This window comes from Lissotriton helveticus, chromosome 6 (assembly GCF_964261635.1).
Source record: "Lissotriton helveticus chromosome 6, aLisHel1.1, whole genome shotgun sequence".
NCBI classification, from domain to species: Eukaryota; Metazoa; Chordata; class Amphibia; order Caudata; family Salamandridae; genus Lissotriton; species Lissotriton helveticus.
In genome coordinates, this window is record NC_136067.1 from 1,528,706,405 (window position 1) to 1,528,728,293 (window position 21,889).

The 21,889-nt window shown below is 40.9% G+C and overlaps 1 long non-coding RNA gene across 1 annotated transcript in view; it reads left to right on the plus strand.

Moving 5' to 3' along the window:
• Nucleotides 1-701: 701 nt before the first annotated feature.
• Nucleotides 702-21,889, plus strand: part of LOC144761809 (uncharacterized) — a 100,291-nt gene continuing 79,103 nt past the window's right edge. Inside the window, exons 1-2 of the long non-coding RNA XR_013595904.1 lie at nt 702-795; nt 1,692-1,792. This is a non-coding gene — a long non-coding RNA (uncharacterized LOC144761809). The remainder of the gene's footprint in view (nt 796-1,691; nt 1,793-21,889) is intronic.

Below are 21,889 nucleotides of genomic sequence, written 5' to 3' on the forward strand. Positions count from 1 at the left end.
TCATCAATTCTGGTAACATCGCTTTAGATTTGAAAACTGAAACATCAGAGTGCATTTTCTAAGAATATTCTGCCGGGAATATTTCATGTTTCCTTCTGCTGTTATAGACTTCTAAGGGGAGCAAGCCTACTTTCTTGCTTTTATATTGCATTCGCGGTTCACAAAATACTTTTTTACATTATTATTTTTTTGTTGCAAGAATCTGGGAATGTTGTGGGGTTGTGTAACCAGCCCTCAGACTGTCCTAATCATTAATGAACTATACACAAAGACAATCTGATGTTGGCATCAGCAGCAGTGGCTGTGTTAACCACCGCGGCGACTGCTGTGAAGTGAACATCTGCACATTAGTTAAGCAACTGCCACGCTCCCAGCTTTCCGTGTTCCATTACAAGGCACCAGCGGCTCTCAGGGGGGCCAATTGGCAGGAGCGGGGAGCAGCCAATAACAGCAGGAAGAAGGAAGGAACAGGTGCTCCTCCAGCCAGCTCTGCGTGTAAAGATAAGTGCTGTGGATGGGCAGCTTTCTTCCCAAAACACTCAAAAATAGACACGCTTTGGTGCATGCACAATTGGCTTGCACTGTAAGTCTCGGAATTAACTCTTTGCTCCAAGAGAACGAGTTTTAATTGAAAAGCTGTGACACCCCCACTCCTCTACTCCATTTTCAAGTCGAACAAATCAGAAATACCACCGACAAGATTATGAAAAAAGCAGAATATTTCAACTTGTTTCGTTTTCCTTGCAGGTGCATTGAAGCAGTGGCGGCCTTTTTGATGACCACTTGTGTCTAAGGGTAAGTTTTGGGAGAATTGACATAGTTTGGAATGAGATGCTACCTGTGTTTTTTAAATTGATGAAAAAATTGCAGAATTCTGATTTGATATGAGCACTACGTTCTGAAATGCAAGGCTCGTGGTAAATAAGAAAGCTGAGTGTTCAGTCCAGTTGCCCCAAAAACAATGTAATTGAGTTAGTATGAAATTACTCATGACTACATATGGTACCCACCCCTTGGTACTATGTGATAGTTACTCGAGCACACTTCAGTGGCCTAGTTCATATGTATCGGTACTTCTGGGGTACTGATGTGAAAGAACATAAAGCTGAGAATGTTGTCGTCATTTAGGAAACTTTTTCATAAAAAAGAATTCTAGATTAGATTTTTAAGCAAGTATTATTTTCTCCCTATAATTGCAAATATTTGTGACCTGCTTAATTTTTGGTCTCGAATAAAAATGATGCACTGAAAACTCACTCATTCGGTACAGGAGGGAATGAAAGTGTGAGAGTTTGATGGGAGGTTACACAACCCGTGTACAGTTTTCTAAAAAGTCCTACCCGCGTTCTATCTCCATGTCAATGCTTGGTACAATTAGTACCCTGATTGTTCAAAGGCCCTGTCTGCTGCTGTCTGAGGGCTGGGGCCAGCAGACAGTTTCATTCAAGGCCTCTCCCGGCAGCTTGCAGTAAAGGTGTGGCGACAAACGCACAGCTCTGGCAGATGGCGCTCTGCTTTTGACTCCAGCTGAGCTCAGCAGGGTTGGTGCTCAGAAGGTTAGGGCTTGTCAAAAAGACTCCTGTCTGCTAAATGAATAACAAAGTGAAAGCTGACAGTTTGCCTCGTAGAAGAAACTTGGATTTTTTTTGTTTCCATTTTCTGTTATATGGTCGGCGGCTGCGAACACCCAGCAGTCAGATGTTCACGCTCAGCAGCAGCGCTAAGTAATGACACGGTCGGAAGCAACTGGGAGATGAGAAGAAGCCAGCACGCCAAACCAAGTGGATATTCGGTAAGCCCAGAGCCAGTCTCTGCTATTTTCAAATTTGGTAGTGCTCTGTAAGAAAGTCTCTTAGTTTGGAATAATGTAAATTCATTTTTTTTGTGCTCAAATATTTTATTGTATGTGGATAAAAAGAAGTACAGTTTCACAAACAGCAGCCGTACATTAATATCAGAAATTGATGCATACAAGTAAGAAATCAAAACGTTAAAAAGAGATACATGACAAACAATGCCTGAACTGGGATGAAAAAGTTATCATATAAAAAATGGCCATATTTATCATGACAATTAGCAGGTATTTGAAGTTCATCGAATAGTAAATGTGATCCCAAAGAAAATGGGTCAGATAAAAGACCACCATATGGCGCAGTAAGTAAGATCATGTGTGACAGAATGTGTATCGCTTGGTAAATAAGACTTTTAAAAAGTTTTTGCCATTAACAGCATTCAACAACAAAGCGAACATGAGAAAAGATGTCAAAACATTGCATACGAATAGTAAGCTTTTCATGAATAAGCATATGCCTAAGCTCTCTTGATGTGGATACAAAACAACTAAATGGGGTTGAACAGAACTGATAAAAGTCAAATACGTACAGCATATGTTTGCAAATGTAAAGGACTCAGAAAAACGGGCCCTTATGGAACTTTCCTATACATCATTGCAAAGTGTTGTTCGTTTTCGAAAGTGTTTACATTTCCCTATGCTACGGTTTTTGTTGTTGTCGTTTGTTGTATCCCAGTCCACATAGCTCCCCCTTATTCACAATGAGCAGCTGAGACTTACTTCCGACTTAATTCTAAATTTCCAGGAGTAAGACAAAGTTATGTGGTCAGGCCCAGTAAGAATAGGACCTGTGAGCTACCTTCTTGCTTGGACAGTGCTGGCTCCAGGTTTAGCATGCTGCTTGAGTGTGCTCTTTCTGCATACTTGCACATCAGGATTTCAGGCAGAGAATTAGGTTCTTATACAGTTGTCTGTTCAACTTACGAACACATCTTGTTGTGCCCCTATATCTCTTCTATCTATATACCATTTGCAAGGAAGGAGGTAGTTGAATTTCTCGGGTTTAAAAGATTGCAAAGGTTCTGCAACTGGTACCAATGGGGTCACTGAATCAGTTTGCATTCGTCACTTTTAGTTTAAATGTGCCTCACTGTGTTGTCTTACTAGCAGTGCTTAATTTGAGCGTGTGGTTTCCGGTGCTCAGCACCGGCTCTTAATTGTTAGCACCGACTCAAGTGATAGTCCACCACATGTTGGCTTTATCCACCCAATTTTGAGATGAGAATAACGACATTGTTTAATAAGTCAATATTCATAAAAAAAGAAAAATACTTACTGCTCATGCCATTAGTATAGCTTTGGGTGGCCTGAAACAGCCTGAATTGTCACACTTGTAGGAGTGTGAAGATTAGTAGTTGTGTTTGTACTGTCATTGGCAGCGCTGGTAGGAGCAACCGGTGGTGCGGGCTACAATAGTCTCCTGATAAAGGCCCTGTCACTTACTGTTATTTTAGAAACTAAGCACTGTCTACTAGGTAGTGTTGCTCTAGACATACATAAACCTTTAACTAAAAAATACATCTCTGTGTACCGGTGGGTTAACTTACAGAGTTATGCAGAGATTCAGTATCAGTATAGAGGACGCAAACTCCCAAAGCAGTAGTTTGACTATGACGCACAGGACGTTTTCTTTATGTACGTTGACCTATTCTACATTTTCCCTACCCATTTCCTCCATGCTGCTCATACCGGGCATGGGCAGGAAAAGGTTTGTGATTGTTGCCCTACCATAGTGGCAAAGACAACTGCCACTATGACCCTTTGCTCTTTTTGTGGATGGATTGATGGTTCAGGAGTTACTTTTAGTGGAGCCAGCAGAGACTCCGTCAGCATCAGTGCATAATTTGTCAAAAAATAAGTGCCAGGATTCTGACCAGGAGGCCACTGCAGCTTGCACCACCCACTACCCCTGTCATCGCTGCCAAAACAACTACTAACCACCTCTCTCACCTGCAAGTGCAAACGTTCAAATTATTCCAGGTCCCCAAACCTAATGGAATGGCTTGAAAGGCAGGTATTAGTAATTTTTTATGTATATTGTATTCATTAACAACCATTGTTCAGCTCATCTCAAAATTAGATGAGCTGCGCCACCCCACCATGTGCCAGACTGTCATAAGTGCCAGGGCCAAGCACTGGAAGCCAATTATGTGCGGGTGCCGAGCACCGTAAACCACTGGCTCAAATTAAGCACTGGTCGGCAGTAACCTAGAGGTTCAATCAACTCTTACTTAAGGAGGGTAATAGGCAGTTTGGTGAGACAGGTCACTGTTATAATCTCAAAATGAAACCCTAAGTGTTTCTACACTCAAATAGATGGAAAATTCCTTGGAGTTGCTGACAGTGCAGACCACGCTGTGCAATCAGTTTCTAGGGTATAGTCATTCACTTTCTTGGGTTTATAGCTTTAAACATAAACTCAAAATGTATTCACAAAATCCTCATAAAAAACTTGAAAGGTACTAATCAATGGATTGTGGTTAACAGATTATTTGAGCTGTTTGACAATTTTATTTATTTATTATCGCTGAATTTTAGTTTATCTTATGTTAGTCTAATTATATGCTTAATGGTATTATTTTGTTTTATGTTTTAGGGAATCCCATTATTGTTGGTTGTTTTAATTCTGTGTACTGTTCTATGTTTGTACAATTAAATAGTTTTACTGTTTTGTATGTAAACAACGTGAGGCATCTGATCTGTTCTAGCATTGTTTGTGTCAGTGCCATGCATCTGTCTTTACAACTGGGTAATAGCAACACCCAGTGCTTTAAATGGGCCGGTACTCACCGGTACTGAGTACCGGCACTTCTTAGAATTATCGCTCTGAGTACCGGCACTTCTCTACTGCCCTTGAGAGTACCGGTACTCATGAAAAAGGTAGGCTCACTGGCTGTGCTGGGGAGCAGGAGTGGAACGTGTCTCTGGCAGCCAATGTGCCGCTTCTTCTCGCCGATCTGAGCCCCTGCTGAGCTATTCAGCGGGGCTCCTTTGAATATTGTCCAGGTGCTCGCCATCACACTGTGATGTGCTTGGTGGAGCAGGGTCCGTTCAGGCCCTGTGCTGTCAGTCAAATTGCAAAAACAAAGGTTGTGATTGCGCTCCTTTAAGTATAAACAAGCTTAATGTATGAAATTGTTCCTGTCCTTATGTTTAGGGTGCCATTGGGTATCACTTGCCTGAATTCGACCCACAGTACGTGTCTTACTGACATGGTTTCCATGCACAGTTATTGTACATTGGAGACAGTGACTCACATTTATATTTTACATTTTTTGTTTCCTTTCAATTCTTCGTCATGTTACACGTTCTTTTATTCCATCTAATTGACACCACGTCCCGGCATTGCGTCGTATTCTATTTTAGGTGAAGCAGAGTTCACTTTATTAACTTCCAGGTTGCACCGGGTTCTCATTCACTTGGATTCTGATCTATGTCACGAGCACATTAAGTTCGGTATCACAATTAAGCAGGCACACTTTCTTTCTTACGGGCACATTCTTGTGCCAGACACCCTTTATTTTTCTACAGTCACCCCTGGGGCTGCTGACCCATACAGATTATGAACGTCATTTCAGGTGGTCAGGAACTTGAACGCATGATTGTAACATTAAGGCACCATTGTTTAACGGTAACTAGGTGTTACTGGGGCAGTACATCGTTGTACTTTGTTTTTTTGAATGAGTATACACATGTTGGTATCAAGCGCTTGGATTATTACAAAGAGTGATCTTCTTGATTTTGGAATCGGGGTTTGTGCTAAAGCAATGTGAAGATGTATGCTAAGTACAATGTGAAGTCAACATTAGTGCTGCATAACCACAAGTTGATTTAAATGAAATTTGTAATAGAATTAAATACAAATTGGCCAAAACTGTGATTGAAAGAATTATTACTAAAAAAGCAGCAGAGTGCCGGGAGCGTGCGATTTTCCTCGTGACAGAACGTCCTCTTTACACTGTCAATCACATTCACACTATCCTGTGCATTTGTGAAAACACAGGAATCATGGCAGTGGCAATCAGGCTACGGCCAGTCCGGCCAGGTGGCAATTAAAAAAGCCATGGTATGTGAAGAGCATCACATGGCTTTTATCATGCCCGAGTCTTTTGTGAGCCTGCTTTGGTTTGTGTGTTTGCCTGCATTTGTATGCATGTTTTTGTGAGCGAAAAGTGAAAGAGAGAGAGAATTAAGACACTCTCAGGAGGTATTTTAAAGAAAATGTGTGGCACTTTGTACATGTCTGATCGGTGACAAAGATTCATAAATAACGTAAAAGGGAGGCTTGGTGAGTGGATGAGTGAGTGGATGAGTGAGTGGATGGATGAGTGAGCAAGGTGGATGTATAGATGAATGGATAGAAGGATACATGAGTGATAGCATGCATGGGTGAAAGAGGTTGATGATTGGATAAAAGGGTGGATAAGTGAAAGATTGAATGGATGAATGAAAGGTAGGGAGGATTGATGAAAGGGTGGGTGATGGATGAGTGAAAGGAGGGATTGAGTGAAAGGGTGGATGGAACAAAGGAGTGAAAGGGTTGATTTATGGATGAGGGAAAGGGTGGATAAAGAGATGGATGAGTGAAAGGATGAATGTATAGGTTTGGAGGTGGATGGATGGATAGGTTTGAATATGAATGATGGACAGACGGAATGGTGAAAAACTGAATGATTGATGAAAGACTGAATAGATGATAGAATGTAAAGGTTAAATGGTGGACATAAGCAGGTAATTGGAGGGTGATAGGATGAATGGATAGATTGATGGAAGAGACAAGAGATATTTTCTGGGGAGGGTCATGATGAGTTGCTTCACTTGCTTGGTGTCATAAGAGCTGTGGTGCGACGTGGGGGTATTTTCAGTCTCTTCCTACTCGCGTGCTCAGCAATTAACAGTATGACATTAAGAAGGTGCAACTATTGCAAAAAAAGGAAATGTTACCATATTATCTCATTTCTTTTTCATTTTGTGTAATGAGTTAAACTGCTTTGTTTATATGAATACATTTCTCATGTGTTTTTTGTGTGTGCTTCAAATAATATAGAAGTTGTTAAGTTTCATCATGTCTTGTCCTTAGCCCTGCCCTAAGCCCCGCCCCCTCACTACACCCCTAGCTCATTTTAATGAGTACCTGCTCTTATTTTTTTCCATTTAAAGCACTGAAACACCTGTTAATTACAGCGCTTAGAAAGGTATTGTGCTACAAGAAGTGCTATATTAAAAAAAGAAGATCCTCTTAATTTCGTATGATAGATAAACTCAGAGGCCGTACAAATGAAGGTACTGTGAAGCAGAATGCGGGGTTGGTGGTGGAGGTGGGGGGGCACCCACGGATTGCAATGTTTTTGTCGGATTCTGCATTATTGTTTATTTGTTTCTAGTATGTGAGGTTGTGTATAGCCTTTCGTGGCTATCCTAGTGTCTAAATGACAATTAAATGTATGGTGTGTTCATTAAAGTTTCTCAGCTCAAAGGTGATTCCACTAAACAATACAAAATTGCAAATTGTGCATGAAATACAGTTATTACCTTCACCTGTTCAAAAGGATAATGTAGATATGCGTGACACAAATGTATGTACAAGTAACAACAATACTTAGAAGTAAAGTAGATGTCATACAATTCATGGGTACTAGAGCATGAAATAATTGGTAAGTTGTAGTACTCAGTGGCTGACAGGTGTAGACATGCATAAAAGGCAGCGACTATCCCTTAAATAGAGAATAGCAAATATATAACACATCTAGGCACTGCCGTATTTGCTTTCTCTAACCTTATTTCTAGTGACAGCACATGAATGATTTCTAGTCACTGCACATAAATGAAAATGACAAAAATGGCTGCTTTGTGGTGGAGGTGCATGGATTAACATGGCTAGCAGAGGCGTCTCCTCTATTTGAGTGGAGGAGCGTCGCCCCACAAGCCCCAGACCAGATAAATAAAACAGTAATAAAGCGTATTTGTTATGTTGTGAATAACATGTATATTGCTTTAATACTGTGCATTCTACATTCCATTCCGAGTGTTCCTAATAGATGTATTCCAATGTGTTCAGTTACTTCTTACTGCTGACCTGTCTGGCTGTGTACCTGCTCCACTACGATATTAAATCCACTTTCCACTTAATTGATGTGTGGTTCTTCAACATAACAATTGGCGACGATCGGGATGATTTATTACCTTACTGAAGAAGCCTGTGTACCGCTATTTAATTTTGAACCCAAAATTTGCTATTGTGGACGACGTGGAGCAGAGACGACGTTACTGCTTTGGGACAGCGCGCTGAGGACGACAATCCTTTTGAAACATGAACTTCTGGTGAGCGTTATTTTGTTTATAGAGAGACATAAGGATAGTCTATAACTTTGGATATACCGCTCGCGCTTCTATAACTTTGGATATACCGCTCGCGCTAGTGCATCTGCGCTCGAGCACTCACCGTTGATATTTTCAAAGCGCAGATCGAATGCGCGTGTCCTCGAGCCTGCAAGTTCTACTTGAGAATCGCGCTGTTTCCCCTGTGACGTCATACGTTCACTGCGAACGTGCCGCATCACTCAATGCGCAGCGGCCATTTTGGATTGGGCAGGCCTACTCGTTATTAAAAAAAAAAACGGAAGACGTTTTCTGTATTTAACTTACCGATTTCAACACCTGAAAGTCGGAATTACAAGGCGGTTACAAGTAATCCTTCTTGAAAGCTTGAAACAACGCTACTTATCTAATTTTTAGACACTTTGATGAATTTCAACATTTAAAAGCAATTGGTGGTGAAGACTGGACAGTGTAAAAAAAAAAAGGGAACTTGTGTTAATCTTCTCTTTACTCACTGAACAATTCCACCACAAACAGCTTACTGATAAATTACCTCAGCAAGCATCAATTACTTTTTAATTCATCTTTATCTCAACATGAGTCAACAAACATTTTCTTTAAGTAACCCTCAGGAATTCTGGTGTAAAGGCTCTGAACCAACTTTAAAATGGCTGGAATGGAAAGACTATTTTCTTAATTATATTGAGACTGTTGATTCCGATGGTAAAATGTCTGCTGATCAAAAGAAGCGTATTCTTTTACATTCTTTGGGTCCAAAAGGGCTCAAATGTTATAACCAAATGAACAAGCCCATAGTAGGGGGAGGGGATAGTAATGTTTTTACAGTAGCTCTATCCAATTTAGACAAATATTTCTCCCCGAAGGTATGTATGGGTATTACGCGTTACAAATTTTTCCAAAGAAAACAGTCTAAAAATGAATCTGTTGATGACTATGTTGGAGAGTTAAAAAAAATGGGTAATGATTGCGCTTTCGGTGGGTTACTGGAGGATTTGGTTCGTGATCAAGTTGTGATGCACGCTAACAATCCTGCAATACAAGAACGTCTCTGGATGAATGGTGATGCTTGTTTAGAGGACATCCTAGCGTTAGTTCGTAAAGCTGAGTCATCTAGTAGATGTGCAAGTGCTCTAAAATCAGAAAGTGTCAATAAAGATATAGTGGCTAAAATAGATGCAAGTTCAAGAAAAAACAGTAATTTTAAACAAAAGAATGAAACATGGGCAAAGCCTAAGTATAGCAATGAACCTCCCAAATGTTATAGGTGTGGTAGTTTAGAACATTTGGCGTTTGCCAAGTCGTGTCCTGCCAAAAAGAGTAAATGTGGTGCTTGTGGACTGTATGGTCACTACACTAAAGCATGTAGAAGAAGGACAAAGACTGTCAAGTGTATTCAAGAGGACCTTGCCTCTGATGAGAACACTTCTAGTGATGAGGACCAAGCATCAGATTGTGCTGTAGTCTTAAAGAAGAAACTACTTCTCAACATCAGGGATGGTTGTTTACTTGTAGATAACAAACCTGAATGTTGGATACATATAGGAGGTGTGCGTATCAAAGTATATGCTGATTCTGGTTCGCCTTATACGATAATAAACGAAAATATATGGCGTAATACATTTGTGGACAGAGTTGGTCCAAAACTGTCTCCTTCTGATATTGACCCTGAAGGTTATAATGGTGGTAAGATTGACATAGTTGGTTTTCGTTGGCTAAAATTTGAGTTCAAAAACCGCAGATCATATGGCAAGATGTATGTATCAAAAAAAGGTCCATCGGTTTTAGGGTGGAAAGACCAAGGGGATTTACATATTATTCTTGACCCCAACTCAGTGGAAAAAGTATTAGTGATGGATGAGGGTACCAAAACAGGTGAGGAACTGTTAAAAAGATTTCCTGCCGTTTTCCAAAAGACAATAGGCAAATTAAAAGATTTTGAACACAAAATAATACTGAAGGATTCTGCTGTACCTAAAATCCACAAAGTTAGAAGTGTGCCAATTGCTTTAAGAAAAGACGTTGCAACAGAGCTTGAGAAATTGGTCTCATCTAACATTATTGAACCTATTGAGGCGCCAGCTTGGGTTTCTCCTTTGGTGGTCGTAAAACACTCCAATGGTAAATTAAGATTATGTGTGGACCTTCGCCATTTAAATGACAATATAGTGGTAGATCAATTCCCTCTGCCGAAGATTAACGAGATGTTGGCTTTGCTTGACGGGGCTAAATGGTTCACAACAATAGATTTATCATCTGCGTACCATCAGATTCCCTTGTTTAAAGACAGCAGAAAATACACTGCTTTCATAACCCCACAAGGATGTTACCAATTTAAAAGGATGCCTTTTGGCTTGGCTTCGGCCGCAGCTGTTTTCCAGCGTTTGATGCACAGGTTGTTTTCCACAGTCAAGAACACAAAGTTTTTCCAAGATGATATCCTCATATTTGGTAAGGAGAGGGCAGATCATGACAACACTTTGAATAAAGTGTTAAGTATTCTAAATGACAAAGGTCTGACTGTTGAATACACCAAATGTACTTTTGCTAGTGATCACGTTACTTACCTAGGCCATGTTATAGATTGTGATGGGATTAAACCAAAACCTAACTTAGTTGATGCTATCAAATGTGCTCCTTCTCCCAAAAGTAAAGATGATGTCAGATCATTTATTGGTCTAGCCGAATTTTGTTCAAAGTACATTCCAAACTTTGCGACCAGAACGTATAATATAAGACAGCTCTTAAAGAATAAGACAAAGTTTGTTTGGTCAGTGGAATGTGAACAAGATTTCGAAGACATCAAAAGCTGTATTACAAATATTGCTTCCTTAAAAAGTTTTAATCCTGATGCCCAATCTATTATCACCACAGATGCTAGCAATAAAGGTTTAGGTTCCGTTTTGTCCCAAGTCGGTATAAATGGTAAAGAACAAATTGTTGCTTATGCTTCCAGGTCACTCTCGCCTACAGAAGAAAAATACTCTACGATTGAAAAAGAAACATTGGCATGTGTATGGGCAGTTAATCACTTTAGAGCTTTTGTATGGGGTACTAAATTCATTTTACGCTGTGATCACAAACCATTACTCAGAGTCCTAACTACAGAAGGTACACTTAACACCTCAACGAGAGTTGCCAGACTTGCTATTAAGTTGCGAGATTATTGTTATATAATGCAGTATGTGCCTAGCAAAGAAAATTGCATTGCTGATTTTCTTTCTAGAATGCCTAAACAACTTGACGAGTGTGAGGATGAATTATGGAATTCTTTTCAGGTAGCCTATGTACAAGATATGGATGGTGCAGGCATTTTGAAGGAAAAGTGGGTTGAGGAATATTTGAAGGATGAAGAGTTATCCTTAATAAAAACCCATCTAGCTGGGTCCTGGCCGAAGAAAGTTGTTGACAAACATCCCTTAAAGCCGTTTTGGGAAGTTAGGTTTGAATTAAGTGTTCAGGATGGCAACATCTGGTTTGGAGAGAGAGTCATACCTCCAAAAACTTTACGGTCGTCCATCATAGCTTTATGCCATGAGGGGCATTTTGACATAGTCCGTTCTAAACGCACTGTTAAAACCTCTTTTTGGTGGCCAGGTATGGATGCAGAAATAGATACATTTGTAAGGAACTGCAAATCTTGTCAAACAGCTGACAAATCTCTGGTAGTGTGTCAGCCTCCTATGGGCAACATGACTGCTCCTATGTCTCCTTGGGAACATTTAGCTATTGATATCATGGGTCCCATTGGCTGTGAGCAAAAATATATTTTGGTCTTAATAGATCTATTTTCAAGGTGGCCTTTTGTAAAAATTGTAAATAGAGCTGATACAGAAACTGTTTTAAAATTTTTGGACAAATCTTTCACTTCGGAAGGTATTCCTTCAGTCTTACTGAGTGACAATGGTGTCCAATTTACCTCTAACAAAGCAAAAGAATATTTTAATAGGTTAGGTATCAAGCACAAGACCACGGCTCTATACAACCCAAACAGTAATGGTATGGTTGAGCGCTTTAACCGTGTTATTAAAAGTACTATTCAAATGTCTGAGAAGAATAAGGAGTGGGAAGTTCAGGTTTTGAAGATGGTTTGGTCTTACAGAACTTCGATGTGTGAAGCTACAGGTTTTCCTCCCTTTGTACTTATGCGTGGCAGGAATCCACGTACCAAGTTTACTCCAGGATGGTTGTTTAAATCTAATGTGGTGAATTGGTCTGAAGAGATGGTAAGGGAAAGGAGCCAAGCTTCACATTTTAAAAGCAAGATGTTATATGACTCCAAGCATAAAGTGAAGGATGTTGATTTGGAAATTGGTCAGTGGGTAAGAGTGAAGAAACCTTGTAAATCTTCCAAGGAAGAAAGTGTTTTTTTTGCACCTATGCAAGTTGTTGAGGTTTTAAACAATTCTGTTCGTCTATCAGATGGACGGGTTTGAAATCTTAAAAGAATTGCCAAATGTCCTCCTCCTCAAGTTGATTCTCCCTGTCAAGCCTCATCACAGAAGTCATCTGATATATTTGATTTAGAGGATTTGTTTTGTGCCAAATCAACTGATGTTTTTGAGACATCTAATATGTCCGGTTGTCCTGCTTCAGATGTCTCTGGTCAGATTTCATCTGATTTGGGTGCTTCTACTTCTTCTAATTCTACATGTGATGAAGTAAATGTTTTTAAAAACCCCAGACGTGAAAAAAGACCTCCTGTTTGGTTAGCGGATTACATTTCAGAAAGTTTTCCTTTGTAATGTTTTTTTTTCTCTCTCTTTCTCATCTTCTCTTTTCCATATTTCATTTTGCAAAGATGGGGGGTGGTGTCGGGCATTGGGCATTAAACATATTGTTTCAAGTTTAATTTTTATATTGTTCAAATGGGGATGTGTTATGTTGTGAATAACATGTATATTGCTTTAATACTGTGCATTCTACATTCCATTCCGAGTGTTCCTAATAGATGTATTCCAATGTGTTCAGTTACTTCTTACTGCTGACCTGTCTGGCTGTGTACCTGCTCCACTACGATATTAAATCCACTTTCCACTTAATTGATGTGTGGTTCTTCAACATAACAATATTTAATATCGTTTTATTTTTTTAGCAACTCACCCTGAACTAAGAGTCAGGATGGGGTGGGGCCAGCATTGCCGAATGGCAGCAGCAGGGAGCTATGTGCTTTAAAATGTGCATGTTTCTTTAGCCACTTTAGAGAAAGTGCAGGCCTCCAGTGCTCTTAGGATCACTGGAAGAACTTGCTCCTACCAACCTTGGTGCTGCTCCAGGATTGGGTAGTGCAGTTTCTTGCATCAGGAGCTTCCTGGAAGACACCCGTGGGAGGAGGACGTTGCGCTGCAAGAAGGTAATTGATTTTTTTTTGTGCTCCTTACCTCACCACCCACCGCCACCTGCCACTGATGGCTAGCATGATATCAACATACAACTTTTCTATTCCCATAGTAATTATGTGACGTTTTGAAATTAGGCCACGCATCACAGAGGATGCATATATTGTTCCCTTCTCATCTTGGCGCAACTGGGAAAACTAGCATGTGCATTTTAATGTTGGCTTTTGTATACTGTTCCAATAGAAAAGACCTGTCCTTAGGCAACTGTATGCACAAGGATGGCTCCGACCTTTGTGCCATGGTATGGCCGTGACTATTTCAAACCAGTGTCGGGGAACTAAGGGGGCTATTTCTGAAAAAGGCACGCAGTGCAGGGCAGCAAGAAACCATGCTGCGCTGCGTAACAAGGAAAGAGCAGAAATGCTTTGTATTTAAGGCAATACGGCACATTAATGCTTTTCCTCTGCGCTGGTGCTCTATTGGCAGCCTTGGTGCAAGGGAGCCTGCATTGCATGCAGGATTGTTTTTGTGCAGGGAGCAACACCTTCCTGCACAAAAACAATCCTGAGAGGCATACTCCTCTTTGTGTGCTGCATAATACAGCATATATTGAAAGAGGAAGTAACAAGGAGAAATAAAGATAGTTTTCCTTCTTACGCCTCTCCTGGGAAGGTGTATCTTTCTGGCGCATTCCCAGGTTTACCAGTTCTGCTCAATCTGGAAATGCGTTCAAAACCATGGGAGTTGTGTGGGAACACCCACACAATGCCCATGGAATGCTTTTCAAGGGCAGAGTAAGCCAATGAAGCAATTTGGGCGGGGCAAGAGCAATGCAACCAGCTTGTAAATGGGCCCCCTATGCGCTAACATTATTCAGCTAGGGTCAAGGGTGCACCGCAGGAGACCTGCACAGTTAGAGAGGCCATTCTTGGATATACAGCAGAACACATTTGATGCTGCTGTAAATGCACTTGATAGTGTACAGGGAGAAGAGATCGGAGTGCATCCCTCGTAAATGTGCAATTTATCATTTCACAGAAGTGCACGTGCAAATTTTCAACAAATCTGTTCAAGAAAGGAAGGCAAGGTGAGAGACGATGGCAAGGAAAGACTCAGAAGAGAGCAAGAGTGCAAAAAGATATGAGCAGGAACAACCCTGGGCTTAGAAAATTATTCACAGAATCCATACTCAAGTAGGAGTACAAAGGGGGATGTCTATATGACACATTAATGCAAGCCCTCAGGTTTGGAGAAAGACAACAGAACCCATCAATGTCCTTGGCTTTCCTTTCATCAGAAGCGCTCAAAGACTGACTGATGACACACACTATGGGGTCATTGGAAGGTAACAAGACCAACACCCCTTTTTGAAGTAACTTACTTCTCAGAAGAAAAGCTATTATCCGTGCTGCAGCTGCAATGGCACAAGGGCATAGGGAAGTGAGGAGCCCAGTATGCCCATATTATCTCCTGACTTACTATTAATCTGGAGCCAGGGGACATTTCCTTGTCTACATATGCACCTATGGCATCCTAACTATGGCATAGCTCATTTGGGTTTACCCTATAAAACAAATATATATATATATATATATATTTTTTTTTTGTCCTCATATATGCCACCAGTTAATGACTGCTCTATAATAGGCGCTCTTCAAGCCACTGTCACAAACTGTCCTTTCCAGCCCTCGTGTTTGTGGATAGCTGTAGAAGATTGCCCAGAGGAATGGTCGTTACCCGTCCAACTTCCTTTCGGGTTGGTACTTGCTGCTAAGGAAGGACAGGACCACTTACCTCTGGCATAATCATTGGACTATTGTTACTTTTCGATCCAGGCATTCATTGCTGACCACAACCTGACAGCTTTCTCACCCCCACATAAAATATCAAATTTACTCACCGCGACGATGTATTTAAGACACTCTGCAAATTTCGGGGGGGATACAGACTTCCATGCTTTGCATATCTCTCTTCTGGCAATGGTCATTACATAGAAAATAAACTGTGACAAATTACTATTAAACACATAATCAGGTAATAGGCCGAAGAAAACCAATCTGGGTGTACATTGAATTGGGACCGACAGTACCTCTTCTAAGAATTTGCGCAATTGTTCCCAAAAATTAGCTATGTTAGGACACTCAAGAAACATATGAATGTCATTTGCGCTCATTAGATTACACCTAGGGCAGAAATATTGCGCCCCTGAGATCCTAGAGAGTTTCGCTGGGGTCCAATATACCCTGTGCAGTGTGTATAAGTGATTTCTTCTTAAATTAGAAGGTTTGATTATCTTTTGGGATAATGAAAAAGAGTCAGTCCATAATTTCTCTACATCCTCAGCTATCTGAACTGTGGAAGGGTCCCATATTCTCGCAATTTCTATCTCCAGATTGTCTTTATTATTCAATAATATGTTATACCATTGTGCTGCTTCCCTTTTCATTACTCTAGGCTGACTAAATAGTTCTAGAAACGGTTCCTCATCATTTATATCCCAATTTTGACTACCCCACCAGGCCGATAGTTGATAGAACTTAAACCTTGTTAACGTCCCTCCAGTTATGCCCTCTAGAAACTCCCACTTTAAAGCTTTCGTTTCATCGCATAAGTCCCCCCATTTCAGAAGACCTGCTCTTTTTAAGGGGAGAGCCAATTGGTCCATTAGACATTCCGGGGTGCCTGGTGAGTCCCAGATTGGGGAGTATTGATGGTAGTATTGAATACTCAGCAACCTACACATCTGCGACCAATAGTGTAAAGCAGCCTTTAGAACTTTCAGCCTGACTTTTTTGAAAAAAATTTTGTCACCAAATTTAAACAGAAAATAATCAGTACCAAACGGGAGATCTTGCAGCATTGCCTGGAATAGTAAACTATTTGATGTGAAGTCCAATTTATTAGCTAGTATCCTAAAGTTTTTAAGCTGGAAAGCATAACAGTAAAATAATAAATCTGGGAGAGCTAAACCACCTAATTTTAATCCTCTCCTTAACTTCTTCCATGCTATCCTTGGGGATTTTGTTGCCCATATAAACGACCCTATTCTACCTTGCAAATTAAGAATATCTTTTCTGCTGAAGACTAAGGGTATAGAGTTAAACAAAAACGTAACCTTGGGGAGAATGATCATTTTGACAAGATTCACTCTGCCATAGATGTTTAAAGGCAGAGTGTTCCACCTCGACAGAAGTTTTTTAATCTCCTTTATCACTGTTTCCCAGCTAACCTTCGGGGTATCATCTATATTCTGGGTTAAATAAATACCTAAATATCGCATCTTACATTTGGCTTCGGGAATGGGGAGTAAGTTATTCCAACACATTACCTCGGTTTTCTCTTTGTTAATAGAATAACCTGAAATCGAGCCATAACTCTCCGCCAACTGAAATAGCCTGGGAATTGCTACAAGGGGGTTTGAGGTGTACAACAGAAGATCGTCTGCATATAATGCTGTCCTAATTAATAATTCCCCAATTTTAAATGAAGAAATAATAGAATCATGCCTTAAAGAACAAACAAAAGGTTCAATATAGATATCAAACAGCAGTGGAGACAAGGGGCATCCTTGCCTTGTTCCTCTACCAACACTGAACCATTCAGACAAACCTCCGTTAACCAGAATCTTGGCCCTAGGACCTCTATATAAAGACACCACACTTTTGATAAAAATTTCAGGAAAGCCAAATTTCTTCATCGTTGACCATAAATATTTCCAGTTTACTTGGTCAAAGGCTTTCGCAGCATCTATTGCGACTATGGCCAATGGTTTTTTATTTTGAACTGCATAGTCAATAGCTCCAATTGCCTGAAATGTGAGTTCATTCAATTGTCTGCCCGGGATAAATCCGCGTTGGTCCGGATGTATAATGGATTTAATCACCTTAGCGAGCCTGTTTGCCAGGATACCTGTATAAACTTTTAAGTCTGAGTTCAGTAAGGATATGGGTCGGTATGATTCTATCCTTTGCGGGTCTTTGTTCGGCTTCGCAATTAATGAGATGGTTGCGTCCAGCCAAGAAGACGGAATTTGCTGACCTTGAATAAAGATTTCGTTGAAAAGTTTGCGCATTGGGGCAATAAGTTCATCCAAATTATCCTTATAGATTTCTGTTGGAAGCCCATCTGGACCTGCAGCTTTCTTTCTTGCCATTTTCTCGACTTGAGATCTGATTTCCCCCTCAGTAATTTCTTTTCCTAAAAGAGATATTTCTTCATTACTCAAACAAGTTAAATTTCTCAGAATGTCCAGGTTTTCTATTTCCTCCGATGAACTATTCAATTTTTCACGATAAAGATCTTCATAGAAAGATCTGGCCTCCTCTTTAATATCTTCGTCCTCAGATAAAACAGCGCCAGTTCCTCGTTGTATTAAAGTTTTAATGTTGTTTCTGGACCTGTCAGATCTAGCTTTCCAGGCAAGTAATGATCCACATTTCTCCCCATATTCAAAATTGCGCAACTTGCTTACCTCCCACTTATCTCTTAGTATTTTTTCAGAGTGTAATCTATGTTGAGTTCGTAGGTCATCTAATTCTTTTTCCAGCCTTAGTATTTCAGTTCGATCATTAGAGATGGCATAGAGAAGTTGCTGCTCTTTTATTTTAATTAAATTGAGGTTGTCTACTTCTTTACCTTTAATTAGCTTTCTATTCAAGGCCATTTGAGAACTGTATATGCCTCTTAAAAAAGATTTAAGAGCGTCCCATATGATCTGGTTCGGAGCTGAATCATTGTTAAATAGGAAGAACTCTCCTATACTTTTCTTGGTGCTAGTATTGAAATCTGTTTTTAGTAAAACGGTCCTGTCCAGAGTCCACCTGAATTCTGATAAATTCCTTTTTTGCATGCTAATACACAACTTAACCACCGAGTGGTCTGATAATCCATTCGGAATATATGCAATGGAATGTGTATCTGATAACATCGCTCTATCAAACAAGAAATAATCTATCCTGGAGAATTGGTGTTTTTTTTTGCTGTAGAACGAGTACTCTCTCTGGGAGCCATGTTTGATTCTCCAGACATCGCACAGCGCATACTCCTTAATGATATTATGTAGCATACAAATCGATTTTTTTGGGCTATTGTATCTAGCCTTTGAAGTGCGGTCTAACTCTGCATCCAGTAGCAGGTTAAAATCTCCCCCTAACACTATAGGGATAGAAAATTGTAATAAATAACTTGCTAGTTTATGAAGGAAACATGGATTATCTTCATTCGGGCCATAATAGACCCCACATAAGAGTTTAACAGTGCCCACTGATACCACTACCGCCAACCACCGCCCTGTCTGATCTGTAGCCCAATCATGGACAACTATTCCTTTATTGGCCCGAATAATGATTGCCACCCCTCTCGTTGTACCCGATTGGTTTGAGCAGAAAATTTCCTGAACCCACTTGTGTTTTGTAAAAATATCTCTACATTTATTTGCTTCCAGGTGAGTCTCCTGTAGAAAAATTAATGATGCTCCAGAATTTTCTAAGAAGTGAGAGACGTTGAATTGCTTCTTATAACTCCCTAATCCGTTAACATTCCAGGAGAGGATTGTAGTTTGGCTAGCTTGCGTCATATTCTAATTTTAAATTTTGACTGTGGCTAATAACAACACATAGTACCTTATAAAAATGATAGTTATTAACAAAAGTAAAAAGCTTTTTTATGGTGCATGAGGACATTTTTTTTTTTTTTTTTTACCCCTACCCCTGAAACACCCACCCACCCTCCCTGTGGGGAACCCTTCCCTCCTAATTGGCGAAAAAACGCCCTAAGAGGCCCTTTTCCCTGATTGCCCTACCCTAAAAATAAAGAAAAACATATGTACGGGTCTCATTCCCCTATCTCACCTGTTATTTTCGTGCAAACTCTTAGCTTAAATATGTGTAGTGGAAACTTTGTATATTTTTTTTTCCCCTTTCCCCTTCTTTTTATTATTGTTCTTTATTTTAAATGTTTTTTTTTTTTTTCCTCCTTTTTTTTTTTTTTTTTCCCTTTTTCCCTTTTTTTTTTTTTTTTCCCCTCTCTTTCCCTGCACTCCATTACAAACATTGCAAACATACTCTACCCTCCGCTAAATAGTAGATTTTTGGAATAGAACATATCATACTATTCTTCTTGAGCCTTCATTCTATCAAGAATAGCATCTACTTCCTCTGGGAATTGACACGTGTACATTTTATTGTTCCACATAATTTTTAGGAGTGCTGGAAATGTCATCTGTACATTTGCCCCCATGGAGCGTAATTCAGGCATTCTAGACCCTAACTCCCACTGCCTTTGTGCTGTTTTACCGCCTATGTCAGATCTAATGTGATATGGGTTAGCTTGAAAGTGTAGGGAAGTGCGTGATAAGCATCTATTCAGGATCAGTTCCTTCACACTGTATGTCTGGAAGTATACCAAAATCTTCCTGGGGGCCTTCCTGTCTGGGTGTAACCTAAATGGGTCTCTATGTACCCTCTGAATTTCTGCTTCTAGGTCAATATCCGGACGGTCCTTGAGAATATCTGCACGTAATAATCTGCAAACAAAACCTTTTATGTCCTCCACCTCGGCCCCTTCCGGAATTTTCAGAATCCTCAAATTGTTCCGGCGAGATTGGGTTTCCAATCTCTCTAGATCCATGGACAGAGATCGATTCTGGGCCTTCAAGACTGTTATATCTTTCGAATTGATGTTTGAGGTCTCTGAGAGTGTTGAAACCTTCCCTTCCAGCGTACTGGTTCTAATATTGATACCATCAATTTTTGCCTCTAGTAGATCAAATCTATCATGCAGACGCTGTTGATTTTTTTCGGAAATCTCAAATCTACTTAGTAAATCTCCTCTTAAAGACTGCAGAAGAGATCCAAGGCTCCCGCTGCCTCCACAAGCCCCTTCTTCCTCGATGTGGAGAGGTTGGGGTTCGGGTTCGGCATCCTGCGTGATGCTTTCCAGCTGCTCCCTTTCATGACTTAGTTCTTGATTAATGGTCCTTGGTAAACTAACTGAGGGTTGTGCAGTTGCATCAATTACATCGATTGCCTCGGTTGTGGAGACTGCTTCAGCTGTTCCTTCTAGCGTGTCAGCTAACTCCAAACCCCCATATTTATTACTCAAGGGGAAAGAAGCTAAAAGCGGGGAAACTGCTACCTGAGGCAGATTATTTAAACTCTGCTCCTTTTCGCACCCTCCTTCCGTTCCGGTGCTATCTGACTTGGAAGACAGTGCATGCTCCATTATCTTAAAGTAACTCTTGAGTGACGGGGTACCCCTAGGCAAATTAAATTTTGATTGTTTTAAGTCTTTGGTCTTTCCCTTCTTCGCTCCCCCTTTTCTGCTTTGTTTGCCAGGTGAAATTGGCTCTGGACCCTTACTACTCGTCTCGACCAAGTCCGCAGTGTTTAGAACCCCTTTTATCTTAAGCTCCCTTCGAGAGCGAAGCTGGTATCTATTTTTGGTAGCCCTCTTTTGTTCGCTGGTAGTTATTCCCACCTTTGGGGGCTGTACAGGTGAACTCACTGAGACAGGCCCTTTCGCTGTATCTCTCTCCCTGGAGGGGCTCACGTCTCCCAAAGCAGATTGCGGTATTACAGGAGGACCCCTATCTGCATCCATGCAAACTGTGGACTCCCAACAAGATACTGACACAGGGAGATATGAGTAATACTCTCTGCTTGCAACCCCTGTCAACCGATACCATAGGGCTGCTCTCTTGTGGAGCCCGACACTATTAGCTCTTACCCTGGGTTTTACACAGACTGCAGTCAGCTCTGCCTGGGGTCGTATAATGCTGCCACTGCTCCCATTCTTGGTGCACTGAAGTCCTGCTCCCGATGCCGGCAATGACGCTTCACCAGAGACCCGATGCAGCTGACCGGTAACCGGCTCCCTGGCGTACCGCCGCTCGTGAACCCAATCTTGCTGTTCTCTCATCTGCCAGGTGATCCGCGCCGGTCCTAGAGCCCTCTCCTTCCGTCTCAGTACCCGCTGCTCCACGCTCGCAGTTTCAGCGTTCTGCTCTCTCCGTAGTCACTCTCGGTCCATTCGGCGTGAGGAAAAAGGTAAGAGGGAGAACTAAGTTGCCGTACATCCGAGAGGGAAGACAAGGTACGACTTCTCACTCACCTATACAATCAGCATGATCCGCTGTAATTCCGCTGTAATCCGCCAAAAGTACAGGGGAAGAGACCTGTAGAAAACTTGAGCTAGGGCTTCTGGATCAGAGCCTCGCAGCAGCCGCTAGCCTGCCGCCGCCATGTTCCCTAAGTTACAAGATTTACCTTCCGTTACAAGATTTACCTTCCGGTAAAAAAAAAACAAAAAAAAACACAAATATTGACTATAGTCACATAGTTAAGGCAGAAGGTCACAAGACCTA